At 34.7% G+C, this 18,032-nt stretch overlaps 1 protein-coding gene and 1 pseudogene across 1 annotated transcript in view; both read left to right on the top strand.

Annotated features, from left to right (window-relative positions):
* LOC117923564 (putative receptor-like protein kinase At4g00960) overlaps positions 1–18,032 on the top strand; it is a 54,734-nt gene that overhangs the window by 24,951 nt on the left and 11,751 nt on the right. The window lies entirely within an intron of this gene.
* On the top strand, positions 13,580–14,231 carry LOC117923849 (annotated as a pseudogene).

Below are 18,032 nucleotides of genomic sequence, written 5' to 3'. Positions count from 1 at the left end.
CACTTAACCACTGACCCTTTAGCTTTAAAATTCATTTTATCAACTTTAGAATATTTAAAAAAACAATTCCAAAACTTTTATGATTTTCCCCACTTTTTGAACTTGAATTTAAAATTTCGTTTGAGTTAGAAAACCATTCTAGAATAGAAGATATAAACTAGTCTTAAGGGGGGCTCTGTTTTCACCTAGTTCTGGACATCCGAGATCTTTTTGCAAAAATAAAATACCAAAAGACTTTTTAAATTTGATTCAATATTTTTTCTCAATTCTAGGCTTCTTGAAATTGATCTTAGGCACATAAAATATTAAAAAATATGCCTTTTTATGGAGATATGATTTTTCAAAATCATACCTACTGTGCATGTTGGATTCTGGACATCTGATTAGCTTGAGTGTTTTAAAAATATTTTTGAGTACTATTTGACCCTGGATTCATTTGTTATGTAATATAAACACTTTGAACTATGTGTGTAATTTTTTGTATGATTTTATGTGATCATTTATTATTTTTAAAAAAATTGTATATGCATGTCACTTTTTTTTCTTATCTAATCTGGACTTTGTAGAACCTTTAGGTGTCTTTGCTGCAATCTGTCCTTTGAATGAGTGTTTGGTTTTCGATATGTTGATCTAGATGTGTAGGAGTTGTTTCCTAAAATTTTTCATAATCAAATTCCACTCTAAGCCATTTTTTAGAAATTTGTTTTATAATGCTTCCTTTTCTAACTGTATGTTGATGGTTTTCTACTTCACTTGGAATTGTTATTATTTTTGGAGTCATTTGATTTATCTTAGCTCAATTTTGGCTTTGACATTGTATATTAGACATAATAAAGGTGTTATATAATATATACTTGTCCTAACCACTCTAACATTTTTTTTAGGAATCTTATAAATTATGCATGCTATCTAGGTACGCTATCTATCACTACTTTTCGGAATTCCATGAACATGCATGTTGTTGTGAGCCTTATTTATGCTTGATGTGATCCTTAGGTGCTTGGATGTATGCTTCATTCACTATGATTAAATACATGTCGTGTGCCATATTTCTATACTAACTCTGATGTTTTATGATAGTGCTTGAGAAGCAGTTCAGGTACACACTTTGATTCTCCTTTATGATCATGATTTGACTTTCTAGCTTAGCATGTTATTTTTTGGAAATCACCTTAGTCTACCTAGGTGCTCTCAATCAATCGATTAATTGCCACATTCCCCTCAACTTAGTCAATAAAGATCTCTTTAGGGCTTAAAGGGATGCTACCTCTTAAAGGCACCTTCCCAATAGGTAACCTGATCCTCGGACCTAGACTCAGTTTTTTCAAAGACACGCTTTTCCAAAACTATGGAGTCACTTCTTTAGGGTTTTCTTTCTTGTTTTATTTTCTCTTTTAAAATAAAATGAAATAAGTGGCAACTCCAATTTTTTCAAAACTAATTTTGTCACTAATAAAAGCGAGTCTCACCGATTGAGTGGGGACCCACGTGAAAAATACAGGTCCACACATATTCTTTCTCTTCATACAGGGAAGATAAATCCTTCAATGGAGATACGAAAGTTTATTTTCTTCTTCTATTTTTTTTCTTTGGTTTTATCTTCCTTCTTGTTTTTCCATTTTATGTTGTTTATCTTTAACCTATTGCTAATGTGACTAATGGGCATGGTCATAAGATCTATTAATAGTTTTTTTTGCTAAATGCCAAAAATGGTTAACTTAACTTTTTGACGGTTAGGCCTCACATTTTGCATGATCTAGAGGTGGTCTTCCCCCAAGGTGCCTAATTTATGATATACCAACTATATGGTGGTCTTCCACTGAGGTACCTATCTTCAAAGGTATTGGTTGAGGTTAGGTTTCAAGGTAACTTCAGAGCTTGAGGTTCCATGACCTGAACCACAGATGTTATGACTTACCCTTCATTGTCCTTGGTCATATCTATGTTTACATAACAAGATAAGCAAGTACAAAAACTAGAGTCTATTGATTTGATATCTATTGCACATTGGAAAATGGTCAGTGACTTAGTTACAAGCCTATAGTACCAAAATCCAGATGATCTCCACCTCCATTATATAGATGATCTTCATCTTGAGCAACTAAGGGTACCTCATTCTTAAAGGCCAACAAAGCAATTTTGCTTGTATCTATCAACCAACACACCTATCTTTAAAATTGACAATTGAATCTCTATCTAACCAACCAACTAAGGCATGTTGCATCTCGATTCAACTTGCTTGGGAGATTGACCAACTTCCTACCTGCTTAACACATATGTGTTGGCAGTGTCGAACTCTCTTTCTTTGGGATGAAACCTGTTTACGATCTCATGTTTGGACAAAGACACTCGTGTAGAGTTAATAGGCTACAAAAGTCATTAGTAGCATATAGTGAACATGGACCTCAAAGTAGTGTGGGAACTTTAAAATTAGGTACGCCATAAGAGGTCATCCAATTTACCTAACTTTAATGGGGAATCATTAAAGTGCATGAGAATGATCTTGATGATAGCCTGCGTATACACCTCAACAAATGGTCAGCCAAAGTTCAGATAAGTCTTCTTTAGCATATCTATTCTATGATTTTTAGATCATTTATTTTATCCTATAAAGAAAAGTGGTGAAAAACTACCACCTTCAAGTTTGAAAAACCTTTCAACTAAAAACCTAAAACGAAGGTAATCCCAAAATAAAGACTCTTACTAATGATCTAACAAAATAAATAGTTAAGGTAAATAACCAAGAAAAATATCAAGGTGTCCTTTCTAAGAACCTTGGAGAAAACATTAACTTAAAACCCCACTCAACCATATTAGTCATCTTAGTTTGAAATATCTCTTTGCTAAACTGACCTTCATACCCTTAGGCATAGGTCACACTTGTCAACACTAAGTTGGGTTGTACATCTAAATATAGGTCAACTTTACATCAAGATCGACCTTTGTAAAGAAGCTACCTAAAGTCGACTCACCCAAAGATAGGTACCCTAGCAGAAACCTACCTCAAGGATTAGTGAACTGTTAGGCCTGACCCTCAAAAGAAGACATTACTAACTTGTAGCACATAGCAAATCGAGACTACCAACCCATGATGTCAGCTTAACAAAAATAAATAAATAAATAAATACAACCCTAAAATAGAGTGTACAAGCTGCTACACAATAAAAAGAAGGGCAACAACCTTGTGTAATCTTGCGACCCGAAGGAAAATAAATGTAGTTCCTCCTGCCTCATGCCTTCATTAACCCTGTGGCAAAACCTATAACAAAAAGTCTATAAATGTACTTTTTGATGGAAAAGTTGAATTATCATCAAAACCTAAGCATTAAGTCCAACAATTTTACTATGTGAAAAACTTAACCGGAATCTTTTCCTACTATCTGCTTTGAAAACATTACAAATTCTATTTATTACATGTGAACTAAGCAATTAAACTTATCTGTTGATTTATGACACAGGAATTATCCTAAGGCAAACTAAGTTGTAGAGTATGTCCACCTTATGGTAATATCATTCAAACAACAATTTGGGAATCTCGAGCTACCATAATTCAACCACAAAGTGTTTGGAATTCGTGTGCTACTCATCTACCTTACCTCCAATTCATGATTGGTTACCTCACAAAATAGAGAATAGCATTACAAGACACTACAACTCCATTATTAGCTACCCCAAATTAAAAATTCTTTAGATGATCGAGCTTGGAGTCAAACAAAGCTAGGATGCAAGTATAAAGAATTATCTTCGAAGGCCCATTGGTTAAATTAGGAGTCAACTTAGACCTAGAGGCATCAAAGCATTGGAACCAAGCATGAGCATCACGTATAGTTCCCTATTTGCTTCAAAGAGAGTCGTTTACTCATTATATGGCCTCAAGGTTCAACCTCTATGATGGCGTGGAAAATCCAATCAAACATCTTTATCATTATCAACAATTCATGATGCTAGTAGGCAGTCGCGAAGGACTATTTTTCTAAATTTTTCCTATTAATTTATGACAACCTTCCCTCATATGGCCTTAATAAGTGCCTGAACAGTCAATGGATAGCTTCGCCTACCTTGCAAGCTCTTCTTAAAATAATATACCTATAACTCTTTATCAATGAAAAGTGTGGGTTGTCTCTCTCTAATGCAAGGAAGCTCACCCAACATACTTTTCAACGACTATTTTCAACAAATAAAGTGGTCAAGACTCCGACCCGAACTATAAGCTCTTATGGAGAATCTTTCTATGACAGTTCCACTTGATGCAAAAGTTGGATTAGCTCATATTATAGCCCTACCCCTAGTGGAAAAGTCTCATAGCTCTATTCTTCAGCAGCTTATGACACATTTTTCAGGTATCTATTGGCTCACCTACCTGAATGGCACTCAACTACTGCATCCATGGAACTGGGTTTACTTAAAAAAGGTACTACACTTGACTAAAACTACGCATTGTCCCTTTTTTAAGCTTTTTGTTCTTATGTGTATCATATAGCTAGCAAAATCTCTCTATATGAATAATGTAGTGTGACCAATGTGAATAGTAAACCAAGGCCACATCACTTAAGTTTCATCAAGTTGTTGCAACCGTCCTAAAAAATAACAAATGACACAACAAGCCTTGAGGTTGTATGACTGGGCCTTTCTTTTTCAGCACATGCTTGATTGTAAGCCCTAGTTTCATAATGGTGACCCACCACAAGGGGATCCATACATAATTAATTGGATTGTGGATAACCAATTAGTGTGCACCTCGAACAGCTAGTGCAATAGTTATTCTTTTTCATGTGCGAAGCCTAACCACAATCCAATCTCCATGCTTGCATAAACTAAAGAGTTACATATATGCAGTACTCAACATACAACCAAATTGAGTCACATGCAAAGATTGAAAGATGGTGCAACATAGCTTTTCAAACACAAGTGTCCAAAAACATCCCGCAAACAAAAAAACATCTTGTTTTGTTCAACAAACAACTAAAATTAAGAACTTGGAGGAAGCGCTATCATCCTACATTAAGAAGGTCCTAACGCGAGAAGATTTAAAGATGATCCTACTCCCTGCAACGAAGGGCCAGTGTTTGACTTTGATATATCACCCACATTTTGAAGAGGTACCACTGGATTCACGACAATTGTACTCACAACATCGCCTGTTTCAAGCACCTCTATTGACACTTGCTTGTTATCACCGGGAGCACCATAGTGAACCTGTGGACCCGCATTTTTCACGTGCGCCCCCACTCGATCGGCAAGACTCGCTTTTTATTTGTGAAAAATTAATTTTTGGAAAAAGTTGGAGTCGCCACTTATTTTATTTTTATTTTAAAGGGAAAATAAAACAAGAAAGAAAAACCCTAAAATGTGACTCCATAATTTTTGGAAAAAGCATGTCTTTGAAAAAACCCGAGTCTAAGTCCGGGGATCAGGTTACCTATTGGGAAGGTACCTTTAAAAGGTAGCACCCCTCTAAGCCCTCTAAAGGTCTCTACTAACTAAGTTAAGGGGAATGTGGCAATTAATCGGTTTAATTATGGATACCTAAGTAGGCTAGGTGGTTCCAAAAAAAAAAAAGCATGCAAAACAAGATCAAATCATAATAAAGGAAGGTTAGGATGCGTACCCGGACCGCTTCTCAAGCGCTATCATAAAACATCGATGGTTAATTTAAACAATATATCATCCAGCATGTATTTTATTAGAAATAATCAAACAATGAAACATGTATATCAGAACACTCAAGCATTATTAGACATAAGCATTATTTCACAATGACAAGCATATTCACATAATTCAAAAAGTAGGTGATAGAGGACATACCTGGATAGCATAGATAATTTGTAACGTGCTTCCTCAAGTTGTAAGGGGTTAGATAACAAATAATAAAATATAGAAATCCTAGCATGCTCGTTATCTAATTAGCATAGCAAAAGTGATCAAAGTATACAGAATCATCAATTATCACATACATCTTGTATATAATTCCTAAAAAAATAGATAAACATGATTTCAACAAGTGTCAAATGTGGCAACAAAAATAAATTTTGAAAAGATTTTCTTATGTAGGGGTTTCACCAATTCCCCAATCGATATACACGAATTTAGCTTAGAATTATCCCATTTGTTTGAGACCACAAGCTTTGATTCGTGTTTTATTCAAAACTGTAATTTTATTTGAAAGACGTGAACCGATCAAAACATGGTTGCACATTATTTTTTTAAAAAATGAGATTTTGATTCTAAGAACTCTAAATGAATTTTTGAAATGGATTTTTAAGGAAATAAGATTTTGAGAATAGTGTTATATAAAAAGAAATTAACTTGAAAGCAATAAAGTGTATGAATCAAAATAGCAAGCAAAACAAAAGAGAACAAAATCGCAAAGTAGAATTTTTGACAACCAAGAAAATTGAAGGTGAGAATAGAGGCTAATCTTCATGAGTTTCCAAAAGCCTCAGAAAGAAAATCAAATTAAATGAAGGATCACTAAAGCAACGGGCAAGGCATTCTAGATTAGACAAACTAACAAGGTATCTATTCATGAACTAACCGCTAGGATTTTAAAAGCATATAAATTTAGATAAGGGTGATCAGGATCTAACATTAATGATTTTGAAACAAAAACTAAAAATGGATCAATTCAGGTAAGGAACTAAAATTATAGAAGTACCTAAACTAATTAAAACGAGTTTGACTAAATTAAACTAAAAACGTGAACTTTCAAACATAGAATTAATTTTACTAATGAACTACAATTATAAAAGTGCTTAAGCTAATTAAAATGAGCCAAACTAAATCAAAGCAAACTAAAGATATGTACTTTCAAGCATAGAATTAATTTTATTGATGAACCAAAAATTATAAAAGTGTCTAAACTAAATAGATTAATTAAATTAAATCAAAGTACACTAAAAACATGAACTTTTAAATAAAGAATCAATTTTATCAATAAATAAATAAAACTATAAAAACACATAAACTAATTAAAAGGAACCAAATTAAATCAAAGAATACTAAAAATATGAACTTCCAAACATGAAATCAATTTTATTAATAAACTAAAACTATAAAAACACCTAAAATAATGAATATAAATTATTAAATCAAAGCAAACTAAAAAAAACTGAAACTTTCAAACATGGGATCAATTTTATTAATGAACTAAACTATAAAAAATATCTAAACTAACTATAATGAATCAAATTAAATTAAAGTAACCTAAAAACGCAAACTTTCAAACATAAAATCAATTTTATCAATGAACTAAAACTATAAATGTATTTGAACTAAATAGATGAATTAAACTAAATCAAAAGTAAACTAAAGACATGAACTTTTAATATAGAATCAATTTTATTAATGAACTAAAACTATAAAAGTATCTAAACTAATTAAAATGAATCACATTAAATCAAAGAATACTAAAAATATGAACTTCCAAACATGGGATCAATCTTATTAATAAACTAAAACTATGAAAACACCTAAAATAATGAATATAAATTATTAAATCAAAGCAAACTAAAAAAAAAACTGAAACTTTCAAACATGGGATCAATTTTATTAATGAACTAAACTATAAAAAATATCTAAACTAACTATAATGAATCAAATTAAATTAAAGTAACCTAAAAACGCAAACTTTCAAACATAAAATCAATTTTATCAATGAACTAAAACTATAAATGTATTTGAACTAAATAGATGAATTAAACTAAATCAAAAGTAAACTAAAGACATGAACTTTTAATATAGAATCAATTTTATTAATGAACTAAAACTATAAAAGTATCTAAACTAATTAAAATGAATCACATTAAATCAAAGAATACTAAAAATATGAACTTCCAAACATGGGATCAATCTTATTAATAAACTAAAACTATGAAAACACCTAAAATAATGAATATAAATTATTAAATCAAAGCAAACTAAAAAAAAAAAACTGAAACTTTCAAACATGGGATCAATTTTATTAATGAACTAAACTATAAAAAATATCTAAACTAACTATAATGAATCAAATTAAATTAAAGTAACCTAAAAATGCAAACTTTCAAACATAAAATCAATTTTATCAATGAACTAAAACTATAAATGTATTTGAATTAAATAGATGAATTAAACTAAATCAAAAGTAAACTAAAGACATGAACTTTTAATATAGAATCAATTTTATTAACGAACTAAAATTATAAAAGTATCTAAACTAATTAAAATGAATCACATTAAATCAAAGAATACTAAAAATATGAACTTTCAAATATGGGATCAACTTTATCAATAAATAAATAAATGAAATACAAGTAATTAAAAGAGTAGCAAATGCATGAATAAATGAATAAATAAAACTCAAATGTTTTCAATCTGATGCAATCAATCAAAATTAAATAGGGATCAAATCATTCTTTTTTTCTAATATAATGAATCAAAATTAAAACACACAAACTCATTCAAGCCAAACTAACAAATAAATTAATACTAAATTAAATTGGAATTAAAAAAAGAAAAAAAAGATATCTAATAAAAAAAAAATGAAAACTCTTTCAAAAACTAACCTGTGTTATGGAAAAAATCCGTCTTTGATGCGTTAAAGTAGCTCCTCCTAGAAAATCCTCTGTTCCTCTCTATTTCAAAAAGAATATCACGACCCTTTGCTCCGAAAATTCTCTCTTGCGTGTTCTCTCAAAAAAAAAATCCCCCTGCTCGTTCCTCTGTTCTCCTATTTTATATGACAGCACACTTTTTTTTTTTATGGAATATCCTCTTTCTTTCTTTTTAATGCACATGGATATAGAAAGTGCATGCATGTGGCTCACATTGGAGACTTCCCTAAGATGCAGCCGTGTCCTATTTGGTAAGTGATCATGCATGTTGACTTTTCTTTCTTAAAAATAATAAAGAAATCTCTCTTACAGCTATGCACAAAGTGGCCACTTCCTTACTTTTTATTTTCAACAATATAAATCTCTTTTTCCCACCCTCCATTCAGCCGTGATATCCTCTTTCTATATGCAGCCCGGATTCCTATTTGAAGCCATGATCTCACTTCCCTTAATGAGGACTCTTCCCAAAACGTTCACGCCTACCTTTCAATGTATCCATCTCACCATGCATCCAAGGAAATCCTCCAAATATTCAATCTCAATGTGATTGTGCACACCTTCCATACTTTTCCTACAAAATTTCAAAGTTAATAGATTAAATAAAATAATAATAATAATGATGATAAAAAATGAGTAAAAGTAATAATAATAATAATAGTAGTTATAAAATAAAAATAAAACATATAAATAAAATTTTTAAATTAAAATAGATAAGTAAGGGCAATTATTACGGAAAAAGTGACAAAATAATAAGGAAATAAAATAGATGAAGAAATAGACAAGATAATGAATAAAAATAAAATAATAAAAATTCAAGTCATGCCACTTTAAAATAAACGAGCCATGCAAGTCATGCAAGCCATACAAAAAAATGCAATCATGCAAACATGCAAAAAAAATACTTAAAAGGTGACCCAAGTGATTCATGCCTAATTGGTGTCTCAGCTGGTTCGTGTCCAGCTGGTGCTCCTTGATGGCGAGAGTAATCAACAATATTTATAACCTATAACACCATGAACTAGGGTAGCAAATACAAAGCTACTATAGCATAGTGGCTCTAGGATCGTTCCACTGGGAAGGGTACTCAAGTTGAAAATGATACCAATTCAAAGTGAATTGGTGTCGTTTCATTTCAAGATTAGCTTAAGAAATAAAACACAAACTTTGGTTGAAAAAGATTTAAGCTTAGGTTAACAACACGGCAAGTGATGAAAATTTACTTAAGAAGAAAAGCATTCCTTGGAGATTCAGGTTTACAGGGGAGGTTCCTCATGCAAAAGCATAACTCCGGTCAGTTGGTTCAATTCCTCACATTAGAGAATTAACATAAAGTCAATTCTCTAACAGGTGCTGCACAAATGCATCCCTTAATTGGATTTCAGCTTTAATTCTCTCACTGATGCAACTTGCAATGGTTCAAGCCTCTCACTTAGCCTTTACCATTCAAGGTGATCTTTAACCTTGGATTACCCATCAAAAGCTCGCAAGAGATAACTAATGGATGTCTCCTTAGAGTCCAAAAGCTTACCAAGTGTTGGCTATTGTAGAAAATCCTACCTTCAAGTCACCTACCAGAGGCTCGCAAGGGGTAAACTAGTGCATCTCCATGGTTAGAGATCACTTGCCTTACCAAGTGTTGGCCCAGGTGACTCCAAGGTGTTTTAAGTTAACTAAAAACATTAGAAACCATTCACGGGACACACTCTCTCTTCATTCATAGCTGAAACCACAAAGCTTCTGATTCTTGCACTTGGAACCTTTCCCGGCAACCTTAACTCCAAGGAACTAAAAGGTTTAATTACTCATTCTCTGGGGAAAACTCCTCAGAGAGTGCATAACTTAGTAAAATAAGTAAAAACACAATCAAAGTGAGAAGGTAAAGCAGAGCTCAAGCTCAAGCTCTGTGTATTTCTTCCTTTGAAACTTTTACAAAAGGTTCATCACCCTCAGAACAGGCTCCTCCGGCTCTATATAAACCAAAATTACACTGATAGCTATTACATAGATATTTTTGCCAAATTCCTAACTTAAAAACTAAGGAATCCTATCATTGGTGACTTACAAGGAGAATTTGGGCATTTAGGCAACAAAAATCTAATGAAAAATATCTCCAAGTGTCGGTTACAAATATCGGGAAGCACTAAGGACCACTTCGCAGGTGAAAAGTGAGGTCTGCGAAATTTCACAGGTGCACAAGAAGAGCTGCGAAATTTCTTTGCAGCAAAAGGTTGATTCAACACCTTTGCGAAGTTGACTTCCATCTTGTGGTGTTTGGCTTCCATCGCGGCGTGAAGCTTCAGGGGAAATCCATAGCACTGTACAAAAGTGTTGCGAAACATCTCGCAACAAAAGGCTGATTCCGCAGCACTTTTCTGAATCCTTCCTTCAGCTTGGAGCAGTTGCCTTTAAAAGGCTGTAACTTCCTCATTTTAGCTCCAAATTGCACACGGTTTGAAGCATTGGATTGTTGACTTCCTAAGATTTCAAATGACATATTGTATGCATAAATTGGACATCAGGAAGTGCTCCAAAAGTGGCTGCAGTGACTGTCATCAAGAATGCTTCATGGCTGGATTCTCTTTGCTTCCCCTTGCATTCCAGACTTGTTTATGGCAAAAATGCTTCAAAGCTTTGATTCTTCATGCCTCTAAGCTTCCCATTGCTTGCCAAGGATTCCATATAACTCTCCTTAATCTCATAATGCTTTGGTGATCAAAATACTAACAAAAACACCAAAACTTACACAATTTGATTAGAATTGATTGAAAGGGGCCTTAACATGCTAATTGGGTTAAAAGGCACTAACCACTACTCAAAAGTGTTTAAAAGGATTAATTAAAAGCTATCAAATAGCACTTTTTGAGTAGTAATCACCAAGTGGGCCTAAGTGGGCCAAGTGTATCTAAATAGGCCTAGGGTGTCTAAATGGGCCTAGGGTGCCTAAGTGGGCCTAAGTGAGCCTAAGTGGGCCAAGTGTATCTAAATAGGCCTAAGGTGTCTAAATGGGCCTAGGGTGCCTAAGTGGGCCTAAGTAGGCTACCCTAAAAGCTATCCTAAAAAAAGAAAGAAAACCCTAAGTCTAAATCAGGCCTGCTAAGGGTCACAATAAGGGATCAAGTAATTCCTCAACCAAAGTCTCCAAGGTGATAGAAAAGGTAAGTAGTATGAGTAGCAATGGGCCACCAAGGAACTACTGTGGAGCACTGAAAACGAATTTAAAGACATGTGCTAAAGGGACAAAATTGAGGGTCTACAGATTCCCGACATCCTTTGTTGGTTCAATCTCAAATGGGTCATCCAAACACAGTCCCTAAAACAATACATTGAGATTAACATTGAGAAATCTTAACAGATGTACAAAAAATGCATGTGACATCAAGTGAAACACCTAATAGGTACCTCTAGCTTAGACCCAGTAAAGGTCATCTCCTGTGCATAATGGTGTATTACTAAATAAACTGACTCGATGCACCATTCAACTTACTATCAGTCCCAAACTCAGGCAGGCCAAAGGTTTCAATTCCTAATTTCAGATGTGTCTCACTCCAACTGAGCACCTACCATTCGTTTTGGTTCTATTCATCACAAGCTAGGAGATCACTTGTCAATTAGTTAAACACTTTATTGTGGATCTCATCTTTCTCTTTCTCCTAACTCTCTTGCAAACAGTACAAGTCAGTTTCGCACATCACAACCAAGAAAAAGCATAGGTATAAGAACCCTAATGACAATGAATGCAAAAACAAGTGCATTGCAAAGAGAGTCTTATCAGACCAAAAGTGCAATAGTTAAGAAGTAAACAACCACCGGATAAAAGAGATAACAACAATTAAAACATGACAATTTCCATTGGGCATACCATCTAACAAATGACGTGGTGATATCCTAGCCATTTGATTTGGGACACTCGTTAATCGCATCGAATCATGAAAATCATCAAGTATCCTAAGTCGCCACAAAACGATAATAGAAAGCCCAGACACCCAGACCAGACATCAAGTTACAAATTCCAACAAGACTCGTAGTCCCACGTTTCTTTTCAAAAAATAAGCTTAAGGTTTCGGGGGGGAGGGGAGGGACTGGTGATACAAAAATAGGTGCATATCGCCCCAAGTAGTCCTCAAATGACGAAACTCATTCCAACCCTACATAAAAGAAAAGAGACGTTCCCTAGGTACCATCCACCAAATGTACCACCATAAATCCCCACTTGATCATTGGGATGCTCACACTGACAAAACTCGTGTTTTTTGACCGGGAATTTAGTTAAAAGACTGCAAACACGACCATAATTGACCCAAAAAAGTCAATGAACACTACTATATAAAGGGCAAGTTAGCCTATAGTAAAAACGATGATGAGAAACACAAAGTTTATCAGGTAAAATCACTTCCAATGAGATTTGTTTTTTATCTGAAATATGATTAAGTCTGTATTTGTATAATCTAAATAAATATTCAAGTGAATGTCATTTAAATACAAATTAGAGTAGAAATATCATTTAGTACACACTTCTTATCAATATATTTGAGATGCCCACGTGGAAACCATCCCTAGATTGCATAGAATTCTGCATTATTCAATGTCCCATTTCGTATTTTGGGAGAAACACATGAGACTGACCACGTTCCCTTGTGCCTCTGCATTTGTTGAGGCAAGCTCTTTCCTCTTCAATCATCTATCTGCACATGGCCTCTCCAATACCTAATCGTTGAGTCAATTCTTTTTTAATACAAAATCTTAAACCTTCTCCTGATTTACACTTTTCTAATTAAGCTAATCAAGCTAATCATTCTTCTCACATTTTTGGACAACCTTATCCTATTTCTCTAGTTCTTACTGAGTTGATCACAACTCTTTAGTTCGTTATTTCTATTTTTTGAGTCTTTGAAATACATAAACCCTGTGTAAGAATTAATTAAGTAGAATGAAGAGCTCATTGATCCATCTTACAAATTATGAACTCAAGGGTGAGAAAGATGACGATAATGGATCCTTCAAGATTGCTTGTCTTCCTTTATCCCTTCCTCACACTTCACCTTCTAAGTGTACTAGTCCTTGCTCAGCCAGACTTCCTTTACCACTTCTGCATAGAGGGTGTTGGCAATTACACAAGTAATAGCACCTACAAGGCAAACCTTAACACCCTCATTTCTTCTCTCTTATTAGACAACGCAATCGACTACAACTTTTATAATTTCTCCGCCGGCCAAAACTCTGAAAGAGTCAACATGATTAGGCTTTGCAGATGAGATGTTACACCAAACGTGTGCCGGAGTTGTCTCAATGACTCCAGGCTTCAACTCACTGAGTTTTGTCCCAATCAGGAGGCAATTGGATGGTACAATAATTGTGTGTTACGATACTTGAATCGCTCCATATTCAGTACCAAGTAAGATTTGCCTGTCTTCTCTATGCACAATGTGGATAACGTTTCCAATGGAGATGAGTTCAATCAAGTCCTGGGGAACTTGTTCGCCAGCCTTAAAAGCAAAGCTGCTTCGGGTGATTCGCATTATAAATTTGTAACAGTAGAAGTGAATGTGTCTGAGTTTGCAGAACATATATGCCTTGGTTCGGTGTACTCTTGATTTATCCAAGTTGTCCTACAACAACTGCATAGAAGGGGCTATTTGTTAGGAAGATAAAGAGAGAGATATAGAGTATTAACCTACCAAGGTTAAAAGATTCCTCTACAATAATAATAACCACCTCTCAATAATAATAACAAACTAACAAGAATCAAGAATGATAATCAAGAACATTCAACCAAAAAAAGTACACCATATTTGATGTGGAAAAACCCTCTGGATAAAAGTAAAAAACCACATAGAAAATTTCTTTCACTTTAATAAATGGGGATACAATAATTAAGTTACCACTTGAGATAGATTCACTTCCCCAAAAGGTTGATGAAAGAACTTGTAACTTCACCTTAAGCCCTAGAACATTGCCCAGAAAACAACCTTGATTTTCTTCATTTTCTTAATCAAATACCATTAACTCACAATACCAAAGCCCTAATGCTATTTATATATCCATATTTGGGCTTAGGAAATACCCAAATATAAAATAACCTAATATATGGACTCATGGGATAGACAAACCATAGCCCAATAATCCCCCCCTCCAGCACATGAGAGAGGAATGCCAATCTATAATTTCATCACATGGAGCTCAAACCTGTTCTCCCAATGCACAACTGAAACTTCTGATTGGGAACAACCTTTGTCAACATGTTTGAGGCATTCTTGTTTATGCAAATGTTTTTCAACTTGATTGTATTTTCTTCAACCATATCTCTTAACCATTTGAACACCCATTTTTTTTTCAATGATTTTCTTCCTTTAAGAAGTTGTACCAACTCATAGAAAGGGTTGGTGTAGTGTAGTGCAGTGCACCTTTGGTTTATCCTAGTTGTCTTATAGCAACTGCATAGTGATAGAAGTTGTTACATAGATCAGAAAATACACAGAGTAAGAAAGAAGAAGAATTGTCTTGTCATTCAAGAGTACATCGGTGTGGGTATTTATAAGCTAGGTGAGGTGGTTAGGTGAGTTGGTTTGGGAGTTGTTACACGGTTGCTCAGTTACAACTGTGGGAGAGGGGGTTAGGTTAGGATTTGTTTGGTTATCATCCCTCATCAAGCTCTGATTACTACTCAAAAAGTGCTATTTTATAGCTTGTAATTAACTCTTTTAAACACTTTTGAGTAGTAGTTATTACCTTTTAACTCAATTGGCATGTTAAGGACCCTTGCAATCAATTCTAATCAAATTGTGTTAAGTTTTAGTGTTTTTGATAGCTTTTTGATCACCAAAGCAATCTAAGATGAGGGAGAGCTTTATATAATCCATGGAAAAGCAAATGGAAGCTCATTTACATGAAGAATTCAGGCTTTGGAGCTTCGTAGTTCTTTGCCAAAGCCAATCAAGAATGTAAGGAGGAAAAAGAGAGAAATCTAACATGAAGAATTCAAGAGAACAACAACTGTTGGACACATTTTGAGTACTTTCTAGAGTCTATTTCATGCATACTACATCTCGTTTTGAATTTCGGGAAGTCAGGAGTCCAACGCTTTAAACGGTGTACAAATTAGAGTTGAAATGAAGAAGTTATGGCCATTTGAAGACAACCGCATCAAGCTGTGCGAAAATTTCGCAGTTGCGAAATGAGCTGCGAAATTTCGCAGCCCAAAACCCATTTCGTAGCTACGAAATGAGCTGCGAATTGAAACCCACCTTTGGCACACGAGTGCCATTTCACAGCTCATGCCTCCATCTTCGCAGCTACGAACCACGTTGCGAAATCACCTCCAAGTTGCGAATGAAGTTGCGAATCATCTCTAAGTTGCGAAATCATCTCCAAGTTGTGAAATCACCTCCAAGTTGCAAAACCAAAGTTCAAACTTGCAAAATGGACAATTCAACATGTGAATCACCATGCGAAATCCACCTGTGCAATCTCAGATATTTGCAACCGACTCAGTTAGATTTTTTCTCAAGATATTTTGTGTAAATTTCTATTTTCTCCTTGTAATCAGTCAAAGATATTATTGAGATATTTCTTAGAAAATATCTTCTCTATATATATCTTTGAACCAATGTAAAGAATGATGGATGAGACATCATAGAACATAGATGTAATTGACGATAGTAAGAAATATATTTTATAGAGCACTTGCTCTGTTTTTCCTTCATATTTTTGTTTTCTCGTTATTTCTATTTCTAGCAAATCAAACTCTGAGGATGTTTCCTCAAAGGATGAGTGGCTAGGCTCTTTGTCTCTTGGAGTGAAGAAAGCCGGGTAAGTTTCCGAATGCAAAATTGGAAGTTTTGTTGTTTCAATTTTTAATGAAGAGAAAGTGTAACCCGTTAATGGTTTTTATCTTTTTAGTTAACTTAAAACACCTTGAAATCACCTGGGCCAACACTTGGTAAGGCAAGTGATCTCCGTCCATTGAGATACACTAGTTTATCTCTTGCGAGCCTTTGGGAGGTGGTTTAAAGGTAGGATTTTCTAGACTAGCCAACACTTGGTAAGCTTTTGGACTCCAAGGAGACATCCATTAGTTATCTCTTGTGAGCTTTTGAAGGGAAATCCAAGGTTAAGGATCACCTTGGATGGCAAATGCTAGGTGAGAGGCACAAGCCATTGCAAGATGCATCAGTGAGAGGGATTTAGTGTTTGAACCCATTAAGGGGAAGCATTTGTACCACACCAGTTCAGGAAATAACTATATGTTAAATCCCCAATGCGAGAAAAAGAAACAAGTGACCGAAACTCTCTTTTTGTATTAGGAACCTGAGCCTAGTGATATGAAACTCCAAGAAACACTTTTCTTTGTAATTAAAATTAGTTACTATTTTTGTTAGCTTAAAACCAACCTTTTTAAACATCTTTATGTTTTCTTTTAAAGCTAACCTTGAAATGAAAAAGCACCAATTTAGCTTTGAATTAATATCAATTGTGGAGTGAAAACCCATCCCAGTGAAGGATCCTAGAGCCACTATGCTATGCTAGCTGAGGCTATCCTAGTACATGGTGTAATAGGTTATAAATTTTGTTGATTACTCCCGTCTAAGGACCAAAATCAAGGGACACCAGTTGGACACGAATCAAATGGCACCGTTGTTGGGGACCATTGAGAGGACATGAATCAACTGATACACCAATTGGGAACGAATCAAGCTCATAGGCGGGAAGGTGACTGTGAGCTTGCTTCGTAAGCTACAAAATTGGGAAATAGATAGATGTTTGGTTAAAATATCAGCAAGCTGATCAGTGGACGACACATAGCAGATTTGAAGCTCTTGTCGCAACACCTTTTTCCTGATAAAATGCAAGTTTAATTTGATGTGTTTGGAACGAGAATGAAAGACCAGATTGGTAGTAAGATGAATTGCACTTTGATTATCACACCATAAGACTGGTGGAGAAGTGGGCAAGCAAAGCTCCTGAAGAAGGGACTGAATCCACACCAGCTCAGCCATGAGAGAGACTAACCCTCGGTATTTAGATTCAGCACTACTCTTGGAGACTAAGCGTTGTTTGGAGGAAGACCATGAGATGAGATTTGAGCCGAGGAAGACACAATATCTGTTGGTGCTCCTACAGTCATTTAGATAGGAGGCCCAGTCAACATCACTATATCCTTGAAGCTCCATAGAAGTGGAAGGTTGAAAATGAAGACCAAGAGAGATGGTGCCTTTTAAATAACGAAGAATGTGTTTGACAGCCAACTAGTGAACATCAGAGGACTTGGCCATGAACTGACAAGCTTTGTTCATGGCAAAAGCAATATCATGCCAAGTGAGAGTGACATACTGCAAAGCTCCCACTATACGACGATATTCTGAGGGATCTGGGAGAGGAACACCATCAGACTGAGATAATGTGCGTCCAAGGCTGCCAAGTGTAAAGGCTGGTTTAGAAGCCTCC

Source organism: Vitis riparia, chromosome 10 (assembly GCF_004353265.1).
Source record: "Vitis riparia cultivar Riparia Gloire de Montpellier isolate 1030 chromosome 10, EGFV_Vit.rip_1.0, whole genome shotgun sequence".
Taxonomy (NCBI): Eukaryota; Viridiplantae; Streptophyta; class Magnoliopsida; order Vitales; family Vitaceae; genus Vitis; species Vitis riparia.
Note: the sequence above shows the minus strand (reverse complement) of the source record. Positions and strands in the feature narration are given on the sequence as shown.